General features: G+C 47.6%; 1 protein-coding gene across 3 annotated transcripts in view; it reads right to left on the bottom strand.

Annotated features, from left to right (window-relative positions):
- The window catches only part of LOC147898914 (oxaloacetate tautomerase FAHD1, mitochondrial-like), a 113,723-nt gene that overhangs the window by 47,561 nt on the left and 46,272 nt on the right, over positions 1-19,890 (bottom strand). The window lies entirely within an intron of this gene.

Genomic DNA, 19,890 nt, shown 5'->3' with positions numbered 1-19,890 from the left:
TCTCTCTCTCCGACCCATCTCCGCCCTCCTTAGAGGAGACCACCCGAGACGAGGCATCACTCTTGATATAGCTCTTTGGATACAGAGGTCAAGGAGGCCATGCCCTCCACCACAGCAGGAGACAGCCCGATAGACCCCGATCCGGGATATCTTTGAGCCCACAAGGGCCACCACGGTGCCGGGTTTCAACTACTGATCTCAGCTTGTTTTCAACTCTAGTTTTGTTCTGTCATTTTGAGATTTTGAGCTATATAGTTTAGTTTATCATAGCACTCAGCAAGGACCCTAGCGCATCCTTTGCTTCAGCCCTCCATGGCTTGTATGAGTTTCTTTCCATTTGCTGTACTTTGTCCCATAGGCCCGCAAGGCCTCTCGTGGATGTTAATACATCTCTCCCTCCCCCCCCCCCCCCCTCTCTCTCTCTCTCTCTCTCTCTCTCTCTCTCTCCGTGTATGTGTGTAGGTTATCCACACTGGAGACGGTTGAGACAGAGGAGCATTTCTTGTGTGTCTGTCCAGCCTATTATGAGATCCTAGGGTGCTATCGCTGCCTCTTTCAGGAGGGGAGGGGCTTTGGTCCACTATCCCGTCTAACCCACTTCCATGATCAGGTCTACATTGGGCTCTATTTAATTGATATGGGACGACACAGAGAGACGCTACTACGACAGATTAGACAGCAACAGACATTGACAACGCCACAAGTCACTAAGGCAAACCGATCGACATGTCACGAACTTCTATGCATTCGGGTCCGGTCCGAGCCACAAAGGGGTGGAGGAGGGAGAGCTAGCAGACATGCAAGTAGCATGGATGAGCGGAGAGAGACGACACGGTACGGTCGAGAGCGACCAGAGCACGCACGATCGAGGTCCGACTTAGAGGACACCACCCAAGACGAGGCATCACTATTGATATAGCTCTTCGGATACAAAGATCGAGGAGACCACGCCCTCCGCCACAGTTGGAAATGGGCCGAAAGACACACATATTTTTGCAGCACACTGAAGATCCACCAAAGTGCCGGGTTTCGGCTACTGAGTCTCAGCTCCAAAGTTTTCCAAGTCCAGTTTCGTTCTTGAGATTTTAAGCTATATAGCTTAGCTTAGCATAGCACTCAACAAGGGCCCTAGAGCGCTCTTTGCTTCAGCCCTTTGTGGCTTGTATTGGTTTCTTTCCATTTGTTGTATTTTCTCTCATAGGCCCGTGAGGACTCTCGAGGACGTTAATATATCTTTATTTCTTTCTCCCCCCCCCCCCTCTCTCTCTTCTCTCTCTCTCTCTCTACGCTATATGGGGACGAGCATTTTCTGAGCGAAATCTTCCGAGCGTTCGAGCCAAGGAAAAAAAAAGCTTCCAACTATGCATAAATATGGCAAAAATCGATCAGAAGAAAACATAGTTTCACTTAGAAATATGCAAAGTATTATAGCAATGCCTATTTTATACAAAAATCTTTAGGTGAATCTGTAGGAATGGTGAGAGCATAATGGGATGGCTTTTGAAGAAACCCACATGTAGAGTAGACTTCTCTATGAAAATTCCCTTATGATCCTTCTTACAACTTTTACTTAATAGGGGGTGACATTGAAAACCCTCTCTCAACCTATCTTCATGAAAGAATTTCTTCAAAGAAAACTCATTGAAGCAAGCCATCCAGGTAGTTTCGCCAGCGAAACCCCTTTGAAGCAAGTCTCCCAAGGTAGTTTCGCTGGCGAAACTACCTTGGACAGCACTTTTAACAGTGACATAACTTTCATATCCAATGTCCAAATATAGTCATTCAACCACTCAAATTGATCGGAACACCCCATTTGAGCACATCTATGAAGTTATATTTTGGAAAATCTTCCATATATAGTATTAAATATTACATGTATTTTATGAGAGTGATATATAAGCCCAAGTTAATACTTATTTATAGTAATTTAAACTTCTTTAGAAACATGTCCATAAATATGCTATAAAAACACTAAAAAGATATTGCCATATGATATAAATGTGTTAATAAGTAATTATATATGCATAGTATTATTACATTGAGAGTGATTATGAGGAATGTTTCTTAAAGGAATCAACACTTTTTTAAGGTAATAACAGGGGTACAAAGGGATGTCTCTAAATAAGAAAATTATGTTGTGTAAAAATGAATGAGTGACTAGTCTGTATATTTTTATGATAAAGGGATCTAGTTCTAGTGAAAATAAAAGTGTAAAAACCATGTTTCCTAAAGAAAAACATTTTTAAAAATCTCTTGAAAAACACGCTCGGATAAACCTGCTCATAGGTTTTTGCTCGTAAAATTGACGCATCCTACGCTATATGATCAGCAAGAGATCAAGTTGGAGGAGCATTTCGCTTGCAGATGCCTCATATACTATGAGATTAGAGGCCGCTACCACTGTCTCTTCAGGGTCGGTTTCGTAACCCTATCTAGCTTACTATCATACCCAAATAAGAGATGCTTGGAACCTTTCATCCATGAGGCCATCCGACCCAAGGGGCACTTGCTTAAGACACATAGGCGAGATCAAGATATACAACCATACTCCACTCAGAGCATGATCACAGAGTTTTTCCAGACAGACAGCATTGATCAATAGGACCCTGGGTCTGAGGACCAAAGCGCAAGACGTGGCAGGCTCGCCAGCTAGATTGAGGCACACCTTCCCTCCATGCTTGTTGGGCCACAGGGACGGCCAACAGGAGTGATACTTGCAGTTGTTCGTCGCATGGCTATAGCCAAGAGACCACAACGGACCACACACGCCGACCGCTGTCAGTTCCCTATCATAGAGTTTATGCCACCATAGCCCCATGCATCGTTGACCCCTCTTCTCAAGCTTGATGTCCCCACTAGCTTTCAGTTGATCATCACATCGCCGCCAACCATGAGTTTCAGGGGTTTCCCTTTATGTATTGGTGTCGTTATGTTATAATTATGGTTCATTTTGTATTCATCATGGGTGTTGTTGCCCGCTTACAGCCTTCACCACCCCCCCCCCCGACCTCAAGCCTCTCCCAACCCGTCACCGGATTTCCGCCTGCCCCTAGGGACTGTGCAAGTGGGTCACAAGGCTGTTTCTAGACCCCCCTCACACACACAAAACTAGAACTGACTGTGGGCGGCCCCTAGCCCCATCACGGGATTGGGGCAGGCCCCCAGCCCTCCCCCCATCACACCCCAAGCCTCTCCCAACCCATCATGGGATCTATGCCTATCCCCAAGGACTATGCAAGTGGGTCGTGGGGCTGTTTCTAGCCCCACGGCCCTGCTGCCCCCCCACCCCGCTGACTGTGGGCGACCCTGGCCCCCACAGAGGACCATGGTTTGCTCCTAGTTCTATCACGGGCTGTTTCTGAAAACCCCCCCACGGGGGGCTGACTGAAGGATGCTCCTAGCTCCATCACCCGACTATGGGATCTCCATCGCAGGACCTGCAAAACTCTAGCACTGTGCTTTGCAGCACATTATTGCTCACAAGCATTGCACAAGCATCTTGGCTGCTCAAAGGTAACGCTTTGCTGCACACAGGCAGCGCACAAGCAACTGGACTGATCATAGGCAATGCTTGGCTGCTCAAAGGCAGCAGCAACACAAAAGAATGCCACTGCTGCTTAAAGGCAGTGTATCTTCAGGGTACCATTTCGCCTTGCACAGACCTACATCAGGTCACAGAGGTTACCCGTAAGGCACACAAGAATTGCAGCAAGAAAAACCACGATACAAATTGCAGAAGCTCGAATCAGAATCAATGTCACACCTAGCTCAAAGGACACATGGAGAGGACAACTAGCTCCAAGAACAGGATCTGAATGCAAAAAAGATTGGAATGCATCAAATTAAATACGTTATTGCTGGGCTAGATACAAATAAACAAAAATCAGATAAATGCAAGCAGAACTTATGGAAGATGCCAAAAAGCCAGGCCTGAAATACATATACTACTGCTAAATTTGGGGCACATTTGATTACAAAAAAGTAATAATCTTGAAAAGAAAGACACATTGTTATCTCAGTATAGCAGGGAAGGACGTTTAACCCTAAGAGAACAGTGGTTACCCATAAGAGAGATCTAGTTAGTCTTGTCACCATATCCTAGTTTCTTAATAATCTTGGAAAGCAAGACACATTGTTATCTCAGTAGCACGGAAGGACGTTTGTTACACAATTTCTTCTTTATCTCTGATCTCGCTGCCAATATCACGGGAGTAGCACCTTACTTTACCTCCCAGCCAAATTCTGCCAAGACTTACCAGCAAGAGAGATGGAGCTGTACAAAAATCACGTAAAAATCCACATCCCTTATCTTCTCTCACTAGCCTTGACAGACCCCAAATCCCTAGATAGATCTAGATGCCACATGTCATCCATATAGGGCCTTCCTAATGCAGCATTTCACCCCTCTCTTGGGATGCATTTAATTCCTTGCCCCTAGGCACAATCTTTGCACTAGGCCCTTGGTCTCAGATCTATCTAGTCTGGTGCTATCAGCCCTCACCTAGGACCTTGACATTAATCCCTCCCGATCATTTACATAAAGCGCAAACACATATATTACAAAGATAGATCCTATAAGGGAAATGTCGACTGATTCTTCCGAGGTCATGCTACCTCGGCTAGAGCGTAACATTCCTTCCCTCTTCAGACATCAGCGTCCTCGATGATAAAGTCTGGGAACACTCTCCGCAACTGATATACGGATTCCCAGGTAGCTTCGGATAGAGGCTGACCATGCCATGCAACCAACACCGTGGGTATCTTCCGATTTCGTATTTGCATTGTTCCTCGGTCCAGGATTCTTGTTGGTTTGCGCCTTGCAATATCCTCTATCTCCTGAAACAAAACCACACCTTCGATTAGTGAGTCACCAGTATGTAAAAATTTCTTTAAACGTGAAACATGAAAAACCGGGTGCACCTTACACCCCTGTGGCAATTCTAATTTATAGGCTACACTGCCTATTCTCTTTAGAATTAACCACGGCCCACAGTATCGAGGTGATAACTTAGCACACTCTCCTGAAGTCAACGACTTCGAGTGCGAAGGAATTCTGAGAAAAACTTTTTCTCCTTCTTCAAATACTCTTATAGACCGATTTTCATCCGCATACACCTTGGCTCTATCCATAGCCTGGCGGATATTAGCTCTCGCAAGTGCTAGCATCTCCCGCATCTGAACTACAAAGTTCGCGGCACTAGGCACTTTCTGAGGTACTCCAACTATAGTCGGATTGGCTGGTCTATAACCATAGTTCAGCTCAAACGGACTGAACCCAGTAGATGAATGTTTCCTATCATTGTAGGCAAACTCCAACAATGGCAACCACTTGTCCCATGTATGTTGCCTCAATGACACATATGCCCTCAGCATATCCTCTAAAGTCTGGTTGACTCTCTCCGTCTGACCATCCGTCTCAGGATGATCCCCACTACTCATTCCCAACTCAGTCCTTAGTGTCTCAAATACCGCTGTCCAAAAATGACCGGTAAATCTAACATCTCTGTCTGACACTATGGATCTAGGCAATCCATGCAGACGAAATATATGTCTAATGAACAAATCCGCCACTTGCGGGGCACTAACAGACTCTCTAGTCGGAATGAAGTGAGCCATCTTGGTTAGACGATCAACCACCACAAGGATAGAATTATACCCTCCTTGTGTCGCAGGTAGCCCTACAATAAAGTCCATGGAAATGCTCTCCCACTTACTTAGTGGTATTTCCAAGGGCTGTAGAAGTCCGGGTGGCTTCACCCGCTCGGCCTTGCTTACCTGACACGAGAAACACCGTGTCACATATTCATGAATATGCTTTTTTCATCTTTGGCCAAAAGAAATCTCGTTTCACGAGATCATAGGTCTTCTCGACTCCTGGATGTCCCGCACACGGGCTATCATGGCATTGTCGAATGACTCTCTGCCTGAGATCATTCTGACCAGGTACTACAACCTTGCCATTTCTAACTAGAATACCATCCCTTATGGTATATCTTGCATAAGTTTGGCCTTTTCTGAATGCCAGGTCATCCTTTTCATTTCCCCCGGGTTTTAACACATGAGCCTTAGGCCATAAGCTCTGGACAAACTCGTCCACCTTTTGAGTTTCTCTTATCTCGGTCATTAGAGCACTCTCTAATACCGTGAAACTCAGGTTGTGCATAATGCGAGACAACGCATCAGCTACTTTATTGTCTTTTCCTCTTCGGTACCGAATCGTTAGATTAAATTCCTACATGAGCTCTGCCCACCTAGCTTGGCGGCCCCTCAAGTCAGGCTGTTTACAGAAATGTTTCAGAGTATCATGATCCACATCCACATAAAACTCTGAACCATACAGATAATGCCTCCATGTTTTCAAAGCATGGATAACAGCATACAACTCCAATTCATGAGTTGGCCAATTCCTTTGAGAGGGAGAAAGCTTCTTGCTTTCGAAGGCTACTGGCCTTCCCTCTTGAAGGAGGACTGCTCCTACCGCAATGCCACTTGCATCGGTTTCTAGGAACAACGGTTTCTGGGGATCAACTATTTTTAACACCGGTCCTGTGACCACAGCTTGTTTTATGGTGTTAAAACTTTCCTGTTGATTCTGTCCCCAAACAAAAGGTACTTTATCTGAGGTCAGATCAGTCAATGGCGATACTATTCCGGAATATCCTTTGATATGCCTTCTATAAAACTGGACAAATCCCAAGAATGATCGCAACGCGGTTAGACTCTGAGGGATTGGCCAAGTCAGTATCGCAGCCACTTTCTTCGGATCCATCTCTACCCCCTGTGGAGTAATTATGAACCCTAAATACTCAAGCCTAACCATACACAGTATAGTTTTCTTTTTATTTACATAAAGACTGGCTTTCCTCAAAGTACTGAACACTACTCTTAAGTGTTCACGATGCTCAGTAACACTTTTACTGAATATCAGGATATCGTCAATAAAATGTACTACAAACTTTCCGATATACGGACGTAGTAAATCGTTCATAAGCATGACGAAGGTTGCTGGAGCATTGGTAAGTCCAAAAGGCATTACCAAAAACTCATAATGACCAAACCTGCTTCTAAAAGCGGTTTTATGCACATCCTCGGCTCTAATCCGGATCTGATGATAGCCGCACTTAAGATCTATCTTGCTGAAAATCACGGCTCCATGTAATGCATCTAGCAAATCATCAATCCGAGCCATCGGATACCTGTGCTTAACAGTGATATTATTTAATGCTCTGTAATCTATACAGAGACGAAACGTATCATCCTTTTTCCTCTTCAATATCACTGGCGAAGCAAAAGGTGAGAAACTTGGTTGAATCTGCCCCAACTTGAGGTATTCTTCCAGTTGCCTACGCACCTCCGCTTCTTCAGTAAAACTCATTCTATAGGGAGGTCTATTTACAGGTTCTGCCCCCGGGATCAGTTCAATCTTATGCTGAACTTTCCGCTCTGGAGGTAACCCATAAGGTAGTTCATCCCTAAAACATTCAGAGAACTCCTCTGTTATAAGATTAGCCAGCTTGGCCATCTCACCACTTTGCGTAACATCAGTGCTAGCCGAAGACTCATCCACCGACTCTACCGATGCTGTGCAAAGGTATAAAAACTCTACTTGAGCCTTTCTGATTTCCATCACGGAAACCAACGGTCCCTGAGGTATATCTTTTTCACCTCGCAAGACATAAAGCACATCATTCATCTTGAATTGATATACGTGCTTTTTCCAATCAATGGCTGGATTCTTGCTAGAATGCCACGCCATTCCCAGGGCTATATCCGCATGAGCAAGCTTGGTCATTTCAAAATCAAGCTTCTCAACATAGTCCTGAATCCGAAGCTCCAACTGGGTAACCCTTTGGTCCCATACTTCAGTTGAACTTCCATCTGCCATCCTGACTGTATACGCATAGTCAGATGGACTCGTCCTTAGTTTCAGCCTCTTCACGAGCTTGGAGTTAATCACATTGTGAGTTGACGCCGAGTCAAACAACACAATGACATCATGACTGGCTACTTGCCCTTTCATTTTAATTAACTCCGTATCATTAAAGGCCGTATACCCCGTTGCTGCGGGCTTAGATAGGATGTTATCAGGTACACTCGTCACTAACTTAGTAACAGACACACATAACAAACAAGGTACTAACCTCTGAGAAGATCCCGCTAGCTGAATCTGCATCTCTTCCGCTCTGGGACTCCCCTGCATCTCCACGTCGCACTCTGAGATCACCATCTCAGCCATCCGACGATCTTTATTACGTGGACAATCTCTCCACTGAAGAGGTTGAAGGCAACCAAAGCATAAGCCTTCTCTCCTCGCTTTTTCCCGCTGTTCTGGGTTCAAGGGAGATTTAGACCAAGCCCGGGCTGCCATTGGAGTTACTTTCCTTTTCACTCCAATGGTGGTACTTGGCTTAGGAGTTTCAGCCGGTCTCACCTGCTTGGCTTGACCACTCGGCTGCGAACCACTCCCTCTACTAGCCCACTTCTTCTTAAACCCAGATTTCTTTGGATACCCATACTGGGTTCCAACCTGTGCAAACCCACTTGGCTTGCTGCCCTTGGCATCCTCGTAGTTCAGGGCTATAGCTATTGCATCATCTAGCGTGTTCGCGTACTTAGCCCGAACTTCCATTTTTATTCGATCATTCAATCCAAATATGAAATCTTTCACTTGGATTGATTGAGGCAGGGGTTCGTCAACCTTCATTACACTCTCTCGAAACTTATCAGTGTATTCTGCCACTGATAAATTTCTCTGACGAAGGTTCCTATATTGATCCCAAGCTCGGGATGCTTCGTCAGGAGGTAAGAAGTGTTTCCTAAACTCTCTTTTAAACCCCTCCCAGGTAGTGGATGCTATGCCATCCTTTTGTTGTTTAATCCACCACCGATCCGCTGCCTCACTGAACATGTGGGTGGCCTCGCGGATCTTTTTGATGTCATTTCTGATCTCACAAATGGCGAACGCCTCGTCCCATTTGTGTAGCCAGGTCTCAATGACATCGGAGCTACGGTCGTTCATCCGACCAGAATACTTTTCCGGTCTGTAATTAGCAATATTTGGCACTTTAGCCTTCCTAGGCTCGACCGTATGGACACTAAACTCCAGTTCCATTGGAGCCTTTCCCTTCTCCTCTCGAGAAGGTCTGGCAGACATACTCTGTAGCACTCTCCTAAGTTCAGATTGCCCTGCGTTGGCTTGTAATTGTTGCGCTAACAACTGTTGCAAGGCATCTTCCAGCAATGCAATCCTGCCAGATAAAGTGTGAGCTACTGGGCGCGATCCCTGCTGGGTCGGCCGGACTCCTGATTCACCAGGGTCCCTCCTGGAAGCTCCTTCTTCTGCTTCCATTTAGTTCAGTAGGTGTTTTGTTTTGGGGCTTTTTTTTTTTTTTTTTTTTTAAAAAAATATAAACACCCCTAGAACACTGTAATCACAAGCTGACACAATTTAGGGTACTAATACTCTGAACACAATTCCCTATACTAGGGAATTCCTGCAATCCCACATTCACACTGATCAAGCATTTAATACAGGCATATCTGACAGATGGCGCTTTTCCCTATACTAGGGAATACCTGCAATCTGACGACAATACTGACCAAGTATTTGACACAAGCATATATCACAATATACCCCAAACCACTTTCCCTATACTAGGGAAATTCCTGCATCAAACTGACTTGAGCACACAGGCTCAATCTGAAGGACAGTCCACGAAAATCTTATTTTATTTATTTATTTTTTTTTCGCTTTAGATTCCCTTCCGCTGTATAGAAATAAATAAACTGTGAATCGAAATTTTGCGCAGGAAGAAAAAGAGTTGCTCCCTGGTGGTTCGCTCCTGCCTAACAGCAACCGAAGCAATCCTTTGGAATCACTCTGGTGTCGTCTCACACTCTGAGTCACTGATCGGCGCCGTGCCTTCAGAGGTCCCTGTTCCGTCAGGGTTACGGGAGCCCTGCTTCCGTTCCAGTCGATGACGATCTGCCACTCCTGGACTAGTACCTGCGCTAACGATTTACTCTCCAGCTAACCCCTCGAACTGCCTTTTCAAAAGTGCGCTGCACAGCGACGTCAAATGCACAGCGACGTTGCGATCGACGCGTCACCTCACCAATAATCTGGACGATCGACGCGTCACCTCACCGCAGGTCGACGTAGCACCACTAACTTCGTAACGAGCTAACGGCGGTACGTGAAGGTGCTGCGTCGTATTTCTCTCCCAGCGTCAGCTCGCTGTTTTCCATCGTCCCCTCATGACTCTCCTAGTGTCCGTCATGGTTCCGCTCCACGCTATTTTCCTACACAACCTAAGCTCTGATACCAACTGTTACACAATTTCTTCTTTATCTCTGATCTCGCTGCCAATATCACGGGAGTAGCACCTTACTTTACCTCCCAGCCAAATTCTGCCAAGACTTACTAGCAAGAGAGATGGAGCTGTACAAAAATCACGTAAAAATCCACATCCCTTATCTTCTCTCACTAGCCTTGACAGACCCCAAATCCCTAGATAGATCTAGATGCCACATGTCATCCATATAGGGCCTTCCTAATGCAACATTTCACCCCTCTCTTGGGATGCATTTAATTCCTTGCCCCTAGGCACAATCTTTGCACTAGGCCCTTGGTCTCAGATCTATCTAGTCTGGTGCTATCAGCCCTCACCTAGGACCTTGACATTAATCCCTCCCGATCATTTACATAAAGCGCAAACACATATATTACAAAGATAGATCCTATAAGGGAAATGTCGACTGATTCTTCCGAGGTCATGCTACCTCGGCTAGAGCGTAACAACGTTCAACCCTAAGAGAAGAGTGGTTACCCCCAAGAGAGTTATAGTTAGTCTTGCCACCATATCCTAGTTTCTACAAATCATCAAATAAGCAAGGCAATACTAATCCAAGAAGCAAAGCAGAGGTGTCCACTTCAGATCATTTTCCTGTGGTTTTGTTTGTTTCAGATCCTCATGTGAGGACCCGCTTTGCAAGTATCAAGATTCCAAATGCCTTTTATTCAGAGGAGGGCCTTACTGAGGCAGTGTTGCGGACTTGGGTATCTCACATGCATGATGGGCAGCTTTCACCGTCCGATGTAGCTGCAGCCCTCTCAGATATTAGCGACTTTTATCATTCAATTGCTTGTACACAGTAGTTGTCTGCTCTTTAGAGGGAGGAGTAGAACATGCCTACAGATGCTTGGATTTAGGAGCACCTTGCTGCAGCAAGGGCTCAGCAGCAGTCATTGCTAGATCAAAGAGTAGAGTATGCCTTTCAAGCTAAAGAGTCATTTTGGACTCACACGAGAGGTAGGGTCAACAAGCAGTTCTTCTCTACTCTTGCCCCAGGAATAGTAAGGAAAGTGTATCACAACTTGTTGACTCAAACGAAGTTTTACAGACACATCCAAATGCCGTCTTGCAGGTAGCTATAGAGTTCTATGCCTCCCTTCTTACAACAGATCTTGACCATCAAGCCACAGATGATGCTAGAGTTGTTATTTGGCAACACTTACCTATGTTGGTGACAGGGGATATGATAGTCTCACTTAATGCACCCTTCACCAACATACAGTTCATGATTACTTTATCCGCTCTTCATAAGGTCAAGTGTCTTGGATCAGATGGACTTACCCCCTCTTTCTTTATTACTTTTTGGGATCCTTTTGGGATCAGATTGGGGATCACATTACCTCAGCCCTGTAGGGTGTTTAGGACTTGGGTGAGATGCCAAACTCGCTTACGGAGGGTCTCATTCATCTTATTCCAAAAGGGGGTTACATGAATTTAATGTCTCAGTGGAGGCTGATCACTCTTTTGGGCACCTTCTACAAAATCTTACAAAAGCAATCAGCCTTCATTCACAACCTTTTCTTCCAAATCTTATACGTGATACGTAGACGGGCTTTGTGCATGGTAGGAGCATTTTCGATAACATCTTCTCATTTTGGGAGGCTTCTGATTGGGCCATGCATAATGGCCATAGGCTTGTCATTCTACTCCTGGACTTTGAGAAAGCTTATGACAGGGTAGACTGGGGCTTCTTAGAGGATACCCTCGCTCGTTTCGGATTTTCGAATGCATGGATCAGAGGGGTGTCAGCTCTCTACAGATCAGCCCATAGCCAGGTGCTTATTAGTGGAGTCAGGGGAGATAGGTTTCAGATTACCAGATCAGTCCGTCAGGGATGCCCTTTAGCCCCCTTTCTCTTCTTATTTGTGGCTGAAGCTATGAGCTACTACATTAGAGCTCAAGCTGATATTATAAGGCTGAGGCTTCCATTGAGACAGGAGGATGAGCTCTTGGATGGGGCTCACATTAATTGGAATGAATCCAATGGATTCTGGATTAGTGATGAGGACACTCCAGACTAGGGTAACGACATAGGGTTCACTTGGATTCAGAGGGATGTTTCCATCAGGTACTTAGGATGCCAGGTCGGGTTGGGAATCTCTCCAACACAGCAGTTTGCTCCCATCTTGGAGAGTATCAAGAGGAAACTCATTTTTTGGAGTTCCGCCAGACTTGACCTCGCATCCAGGGTGGTGGTTGTGAACCATTGTTGGCTACTGCCTGGTTCGTCTGCTCATGCCGGAGTCCCACATGCCCTACAGAGCTGATGTAATGTGATCACCAATCTGCTCCCAAAAAGTAATAAAAAAAGAAGGGGTAAGTCCATCCGAACCTGGGCACTTGCCCTTGTGAAGGGCAAGTAATGCAGTCTTGAATTTTGCATTGGTGAAAGGTGCATCAAGAGAAACATACATCTCATCCTTCACCAATACAGGGATACACTGCCAAATAACCTCTCTGGCATCATCTATGGCCTGTGTGCCCGGATATGCTATAAAAAGGGATGCAAAAAAATCTGAAGCTACACGCATGACGGCATCAAGATCTGACTGTAACACCCCGTCTGAGTCAACAAGCTGTGAGACACTATCTCTACTATGTCTGGGCCCATGAGTATAGAAAAAGTGTTTGTTGACCTTGCCACCCATTTGAATCTAAAAGAATTCGCGTGCATGAAAGGCATACTCTGCTCTCTAATCCAACAATATCTGTATATGAGCCCTTGCTGCAGCAAGGCGCTCCTAAATCCAAGCATTTGTGGGCCTCTTTTGCTCTTCCCTCTGAAGGGACGCTAACTGCTGGTGTATACTAATCTCACGTCTCTTGGAATTAGCGACTGTATGATAATAGTCACTAATAATTCCGGATAAGGTTGCAGCTACCTGAGATGGGCAGACAACTCCACCTTGTATGTGAGAAACCCAAATCTGTAAAATATCCTCCATGAGGCTCTCCTCTGCATAAAAAGCATTCGGAATCCTGACATTGGCAGAGTGTCCTCTCCGATGAGGCTCAAGAATCTGCAACACCACTGGAAAATGATCTGAGGTGGTAACCCCAGTAGAAATGCATACAAATCCGCCTCTATCAAGTGCCCAATCGTCTACATAAAATATGTTAATACGTGCGTGGATGGGCATGTGTACTCTTCTATTCGACCAAGAGTATAGGAGAGACTGAGGCATAACATGAAAGACATCATCAAACCAAGTGTCCCTGCCACTGTACTGAAATAGAAAGGCATCCCAAGCTGCCCTCTCCAAAGAATAAATTCCACCCTATCTGCCTCCCTTTTTGTCTGATGGCAATTCAACCATGTTGAAATTGCCACCAATGATCCAAGAATCTGCAATGGGGGCCCAAGTTAGTAACTCCTTCCAAAAGGAGACTCGCTCCCCTCTGTTGTTGGGGGCATACAGATTGAGAAGACCAATCTTACGCCCTCCAATCAAAATAATGATCCATTGAGCTCTAGAGGGGGAGATAATACCATGACCAGCAACCAAGGGTAGAATAGACGGAGAGACCGAAATGCAAGTACCTCCCCTTGTGCCCATAGCAGGCGACCAGAAGGTATGTCCTGAACGAAGTTTGCCAGACTTGTTGCAATCACTGGCATCCAACTTGTGTTCTTGGATAAAAAGGATACCAATAACACCTCCAGTGACACCCGGATGAAGCTGATTCTGGATCAGCTGCCTACGGTGACGCTGTGGAGCTGCACCTAGGCCTTGTATGTTCCAACTGACTATCCTCATCGACAGGAGGATGCTGGGTGGAAAGGCTTACCCGACCTAGTAGAGGAGACCAGCTTCCCCTGGGCCGAAACACTCCTACTGAGGGCAGGAAACTCAATAGGTGAAAGGATCCCCACACCTGCTGAGGGGGAGGCCCTATCAAAAGGCATCCCAATGACCGGGACCCTTAAGATGGAGGGCACAAACTCCTCATCCATGAAAGTCATCGAGTTTGCCGCTGCCCAAAAAGAGTTCCTGAAAAGCAGGTCTGGCTGAGGAGTGCAAAGAAGACTTGCACTCGTGGAAGATGGAGGAGAAGGACTTGCCAAGCCTCTATTAGCAGAACTGGAGCTGGGGCTGAGGAGGCCTGTGGCTGGGCTGAAGAGGAATCTGGAGTCCTCATCTACAATCCCTCAGTCATCCTGACTGTGGCATGAACAGTCTGTGGGGAAGAAGTATCGGTAGCCCCCTCATGATCAAAAACCAAAGTGACTGGGGCTGGTACTGGTGCATCTAAAGGCCCCTCCTGTAGTGTCTAGGGCTGCAGCAACATCTACCTCTGGAGTCTGGATGGCGTCTATCTGAACCGGATCAAAGGTCTCCTCCTGAGGTAAGGGAGCCGCTCTGATCGCTCTCCATCATGGTACTAGGTGTATTGCGGGCTTTGGGTGCCCTGCTGCCCCTAGTGGTCCTGGGGTGCGCGAAGCAGGGCACCCTACTGCTCCTAGTGGTCGTGGAGTGCGTGGTACAGGACGCTGGGGAGGTGTAGTCGGGGTAGTACGTGAAGGAGCCGCACCAGAAGACCTCTTAGGTCTTTTTTTCTTCCTTGGGCAATCTCTAACAAAGTGCCCAAGGGTCCTGCAAATCCTGCACTGGTCCTATCTACCTGCAATCTTGACTCTCTGTCGAAAGAGAGAGCCATCTGGGCGCTGAAGCATGATGTGGTCATCTGAGATGTTAGGGTCAGAGACAATGACCCTAACTTGAGGCACCCCGTCCGCTTTGACTGCCTTTGCCGAGGAAGAAGGCATGCCAGGAAGGGGGGGGATCTTAGTGACCACTTTGAATGTGGCTCCGATAGTAGCAAGAAGTCGATGGTAGACCTGAGGAAGACCAGGAAATCTAATGAATAGTGATGTGAGCTGATTGTCCTCCTCGACCAGATTGAAGCCCAAGGTGTAGGGCAAAAGAAAAATCCTCCTCGAACCCAAAGCCAAAGGATTAGCTTTGAGAACAAGGGATGTGGACTCGTGGGAGTCGAAAACCACTTGAAAGAATCCACATCCCAAAAGTAGAACATCTCTAAGGTGTGGGGCAAGATCTCCTGGTAACGCCGCCAGCATCCAGTCTCTAGTCTGTGATCTGGAAGGGTGTGACCCAAAGATGCGGGCGAAAAGTGATGTGGAGTCCTCTAGTTCCACATCTTTCTTGAGCTGCTGCAACTCGTCTTTTGAAAAAATGACGATTCTTGTGGTCGGTGGAAGTGGACGAAGATTGGTTGAGTGGGGATCCATTCGCCAATCGATGTGAAGAGGCCCGTTCAAACACTGAAAAAGTTCCGTTCGTGAACTACTGCCCAGGACGCCCTGGAACACGGGCGCTAGAGAAAGGAGAACATGAGAGGGTAGGAGAGAGGGTAAGAGGAGGAGAGGAGGCGCGGAGGCAGTAGCGGGGGGGGAGGAGGGGGGCAAGGGAAGGCGGAGGGGAGCTACAGGTTAGGAAGGGAGGGGGGGGGGGGGGGGGGAGGGAAGGGAGAGGGTGGGTGGGGGAGAGGAAAGGAGCGGGCGGGGCACGGGGGAGAGCGGGCGAGGGGGCTGGCAAGGGGGAGAGGGAAGGCGGGTAGGGGGAGAGGGTGAGCGGGGGAGAAGGAGGGAGGGGGCGGGGGTGGAGGAGAGGGGCGGGGGGGCTGGCGGGTGGAGAAGAGGGAGGGCTCGGAGGAGGAAGGGGAGTTGGAGGGTGAGGGAGAGGGGGAAGGCGGGGAGGGAGAGGGGGCTGGCGGAGGGGGAGAGGGTGGGTGGGGGAGAAGGAGGGAAGGGACGGGGGTGGAGGAGGGGGGCGGGGGGGCTGGCGGGTGGAGGAGAGGGAGGCGGGGAGGAGGAGGGGAGCGGGAGGGTGAGGGAGGGGGGAGAGGGGTTGGCGGGGAGGGAGAGGGGGCTGGCGGAAGGGGAGGGGGTGAGCGGGGGAGGAGGAGGGAGGGGGCCGGGGTGGAGGAGGGGGGTGGGGGGGCTGGCGGGTGAAGGAGAGGGAGGGCGGGGAGGAGGAAGGAGAGCGGGAGGGTGAGGGAGGAGGGAGAGGGGGCTGGCGAGGAGAGAGGGAGAGGAGGAGAGAGGGAGAGAGAGAGAGAGAGAGGGGGCTGGCGAGGGGAGGGAGAGGGGGGGCAGTGAGCGTGAGGGAGAGGGAGAGGGGACTGGCTGAGAGAGGAGAGGGGGGGGTGCAGTAGAGCTCACGGGGAGAGGAGCAGCTCTTCACCTTGCAAGAGTCACTACTGTTTTTTGGGACCTCAGATGTTGTGGCCAGGGTGGCTTGGGAGATTCTCATTCTCCCCACAGGGGAAGGAGGCCTCAATATTATTGATCTGAACTTGCAGTGTATGGCCTTGCTCTGCAAGTTCATGGTACGAGGACTAATGCTTGGATAGGGGTCTTGGAAGGATTTTTTCTTATGAAGCATTCAGTCTTGCATACCATCCCATGGGGGAGATTAGATGGATAGCTCCAAATGGATTTTTACTTCAGCCCATCTTAGATCTCCCTCTTCCCCTCTCATATCTACCATTCCGAAAGCTTGGGGCAGCTTTAGAAACACTCTTCAGAGAGTTCCACCCTCCTCTCGAGAAGAGATAGACAGACAGCCAGTCATGTGGAATGACTCGATACTGGATGAGCATGGAAAATCACTAGGAGCGTCACATTATATGCAGCGGTCTAGATGGGAGAGGGGACTTGCTTCTACAATAGCTGCCTGGAAGGCGTTTAAGGCGTTTAGGCAGCTTCCAGAGGATCAAAGACTCACTTCTGTTAGCCATCTCAGAGGGAGTGCAATCAGGATGCAGCAGATAGAGGCAACCATACCAGCAGAGTGGATAGATACAGACGATATGCCGATCACAGAGTCCACTTGGTTGGGAGCTTTCACGAGGACAGGTATTCCTTTACAGGTCATAGCCTTGCAGGACGCACTTGATGAGACCCTGGTCTTTGATGTTCAGTCGGGAGGCAAACTTCTCAGATCATCAAGTGATTTTCCTTTGGAGGTTGCCTTCCAGACTGTTAGGATTGCAGGTTACATGGAGAGGGGCACGGAGTCATAGTGGTATCTTGATCCCGACCCTCTTCTCTTGGCACTTGGGTCTTGGTTGTATGGTGGTTCCCCTATTAGGTTCTTGCAGTGGGACCCTAGGGAATGGGAATGGATTGACGAAGGACACCGAGAGAAGAGCATCCCCTTCATTCATTACATAGTCAGAAATGCCAGGAGACTTACACTTAGCAGTAGAGGTTGGCAGCCTTCTAGAGCTCCACATTGGGATTGTAGGTTACATGGAGAGGGGCACGGAGTCACAGTGGTATCTTAATCCCGACCCTCTTCTCTTGGCACTTGGGTCTTGGAGACTCTGGTTGTATGGTGGTTCCCCTATTAGGTTCTTGCAGTGGGACCCTAGGGAATGGGAATGGATTGACGAAGGGCACCGAGAAAAGAGCATCCCCTTCATTCATTACACAGTCAAAAATGCCAAGAGACTTACGCTTAGCAATAGAGGTTGGCAGCCTTCCAGAGCTCCACATTGGGATTCTTTTCGGATTCCTGCAGAGATACAAAGGAACTTTTGGAGGAGACTCTAGAAATCCCTCAGGAATAGAAAGATCACTCTTTCTTTTTGGCTTTCTATTCTATTCATGGAGGGATTGCAGTAAACCTATGGAGATCCACGTTCGGGGCTGACCCTACTTGTCCTCGATGCCACACAACAGTTAAGTCAGTTCAGCATTGCCTTTGGGAGTGCAGACAAGCGAGGACGATTTGGAAGGGTGTTGCTAGGATTCTTTGTATTTTTCATAGAGCACCCTTCTTCATGACCTAGGGATCAGTGGTTACCCCCAAGAGATTTCTAGTTAGTCTTGTCACCATATCCTAGTTTCTACAAATCAACAAAGAAGCAGATTTATGAGGCAATACTAATCCAAGAAGCAAAGCAGATGAAAGAGAAAATGCAGGAGATGCACTAGAAAATGCTTGAAATGAAGAAGAAAATAGAGACAAGCCTACCAAACTGAATAACATGGAACGGAAAAATGGAACGGCATATGTCGAGGCAAATTGTGCACAGAGAGAAGGATCAAAGGCAACCTCCACAAGGGTCATAGAAACTTGATATCACCAACACTATTGATGATCTAGTCAAGAGTCAAATGGATAAGATAACCTAATTATAGCAAGAACAAAAGGGAAAAGCACTAAATATCTGGATTGTGGGAATAGAAGAGAGTGAGGATGAGGAGATGGAGAAGGTCCTCACTCATGATTTTCAAAAAACAATGCACATATAATTATGCCACTAAATGGCTGGAAGCCTTTTGGGTAGGTAGGAAAGGAGAAAAGCCAAGGCAAATACTTACGAAGTTTTAGGAGATGCCCGGCCGATCTTCTTTGCAGTATGCTACTTCCCTCCAGACACGTCTTCATATGCTCATGATGTCACTACAGAGGGACACGGCCCTTATTAGACAATACATGATGATATCATAGAGTTCTCCAGACAAGGAGACACCCTCCTTCTGGGGGATTTCAACGCAAGGACGAGGGATAGGCAAGTGGGCTTACTTGACTTCACATATGAGAGAGACCCCCACATGATGCCAGAGTTAGATGCAGCAGAGCTTGGGATTCGGAGACATTCTGCAAATACCTCACATGTGACAGCATACGGGCAACACCTGCTTGAGCTGGGACCTGTTCACGATCTCATCATCTACAATGGCCTTCAAAGATGGCCATCATCTAGGGGATTCACATGTTTCCCACATGGAGGTGGGACTAGCACAGTGGACTACCTACTAGGCCCATTGGCTTTTGTCTCATGGATACATGACCTCACTGTATACCCCCCCCCCCCCCCCCCCCTCCGACCACTCATCTTTGGCCTTCGGTGTTCTTGCTACTAGGCCAGTCACAGGGAGAGTTCCTATTGCAGTCCATACCCAGATCCACTTTGACCGTGCCCTTGATCCAATGTATGTGTGTCAATTAGCCAAAGAGCTTCCGGCCCTACTAGAGGGTGATTTAGACCTCGCCCACGCTTCAGCCACCCTTGCCAGAGTGATACAGGATGCTGCCATCAGATCCTTTCCTACGACCCGATCTTCACGGATACGAGATGGGAAGATTCCTCAAAACCCCTGGTTTGATGATGAGCGTAGAGAGATGCAAGCCCACCTCACACAGGAGTGAGCCTTGGGTCAGTTGACGTCACATGAGGCACACCGGATCTTTCCACAGCAGACACGCTGCAAGAGATGAGCCTTCCTCACACACAGGATGGATGAGATCATCAGATCATTTCGCAGAGGAGACCCGACCACTGAATGGGGACTTCTTTCGCAGTCATACAGAGGCACGGGGGCAGTGAGCACTAGGGCAGGCAAGATTTAGGAGGCAGCACTCTACTCTAGACTACATTTTCACTACTCTGAGGGCTGTCATAGAGAAGGCGAGGTTCAGACACCAGAAAGTCTACACATGTTTTGTAGACTTTCAAAAGGCTTTTGACATTGTCCCACAATCCCGTAGAAGCAGAACGT

The sequence above is a fragment of the Dipteris shenzhenensis genome, chromosome 9, assembly GCF_047967505.1.
Source record: "Dipteris shenzhenensis isolate YYH24624 ecotype China chromosome 9, Dip_SZ_1.0, whole genome shotgun sequence".
Lineage (NCBI taxonomy): Eukaryota > Viridiplantae > Streptophyta > Polypodiopsida > Gleicheniales > Dipteridaceae > Dipteris > Dipteris shenzhenensis.
This window is presented reverse-complemented; position numbering and strand designations above follow the sequence as displayed.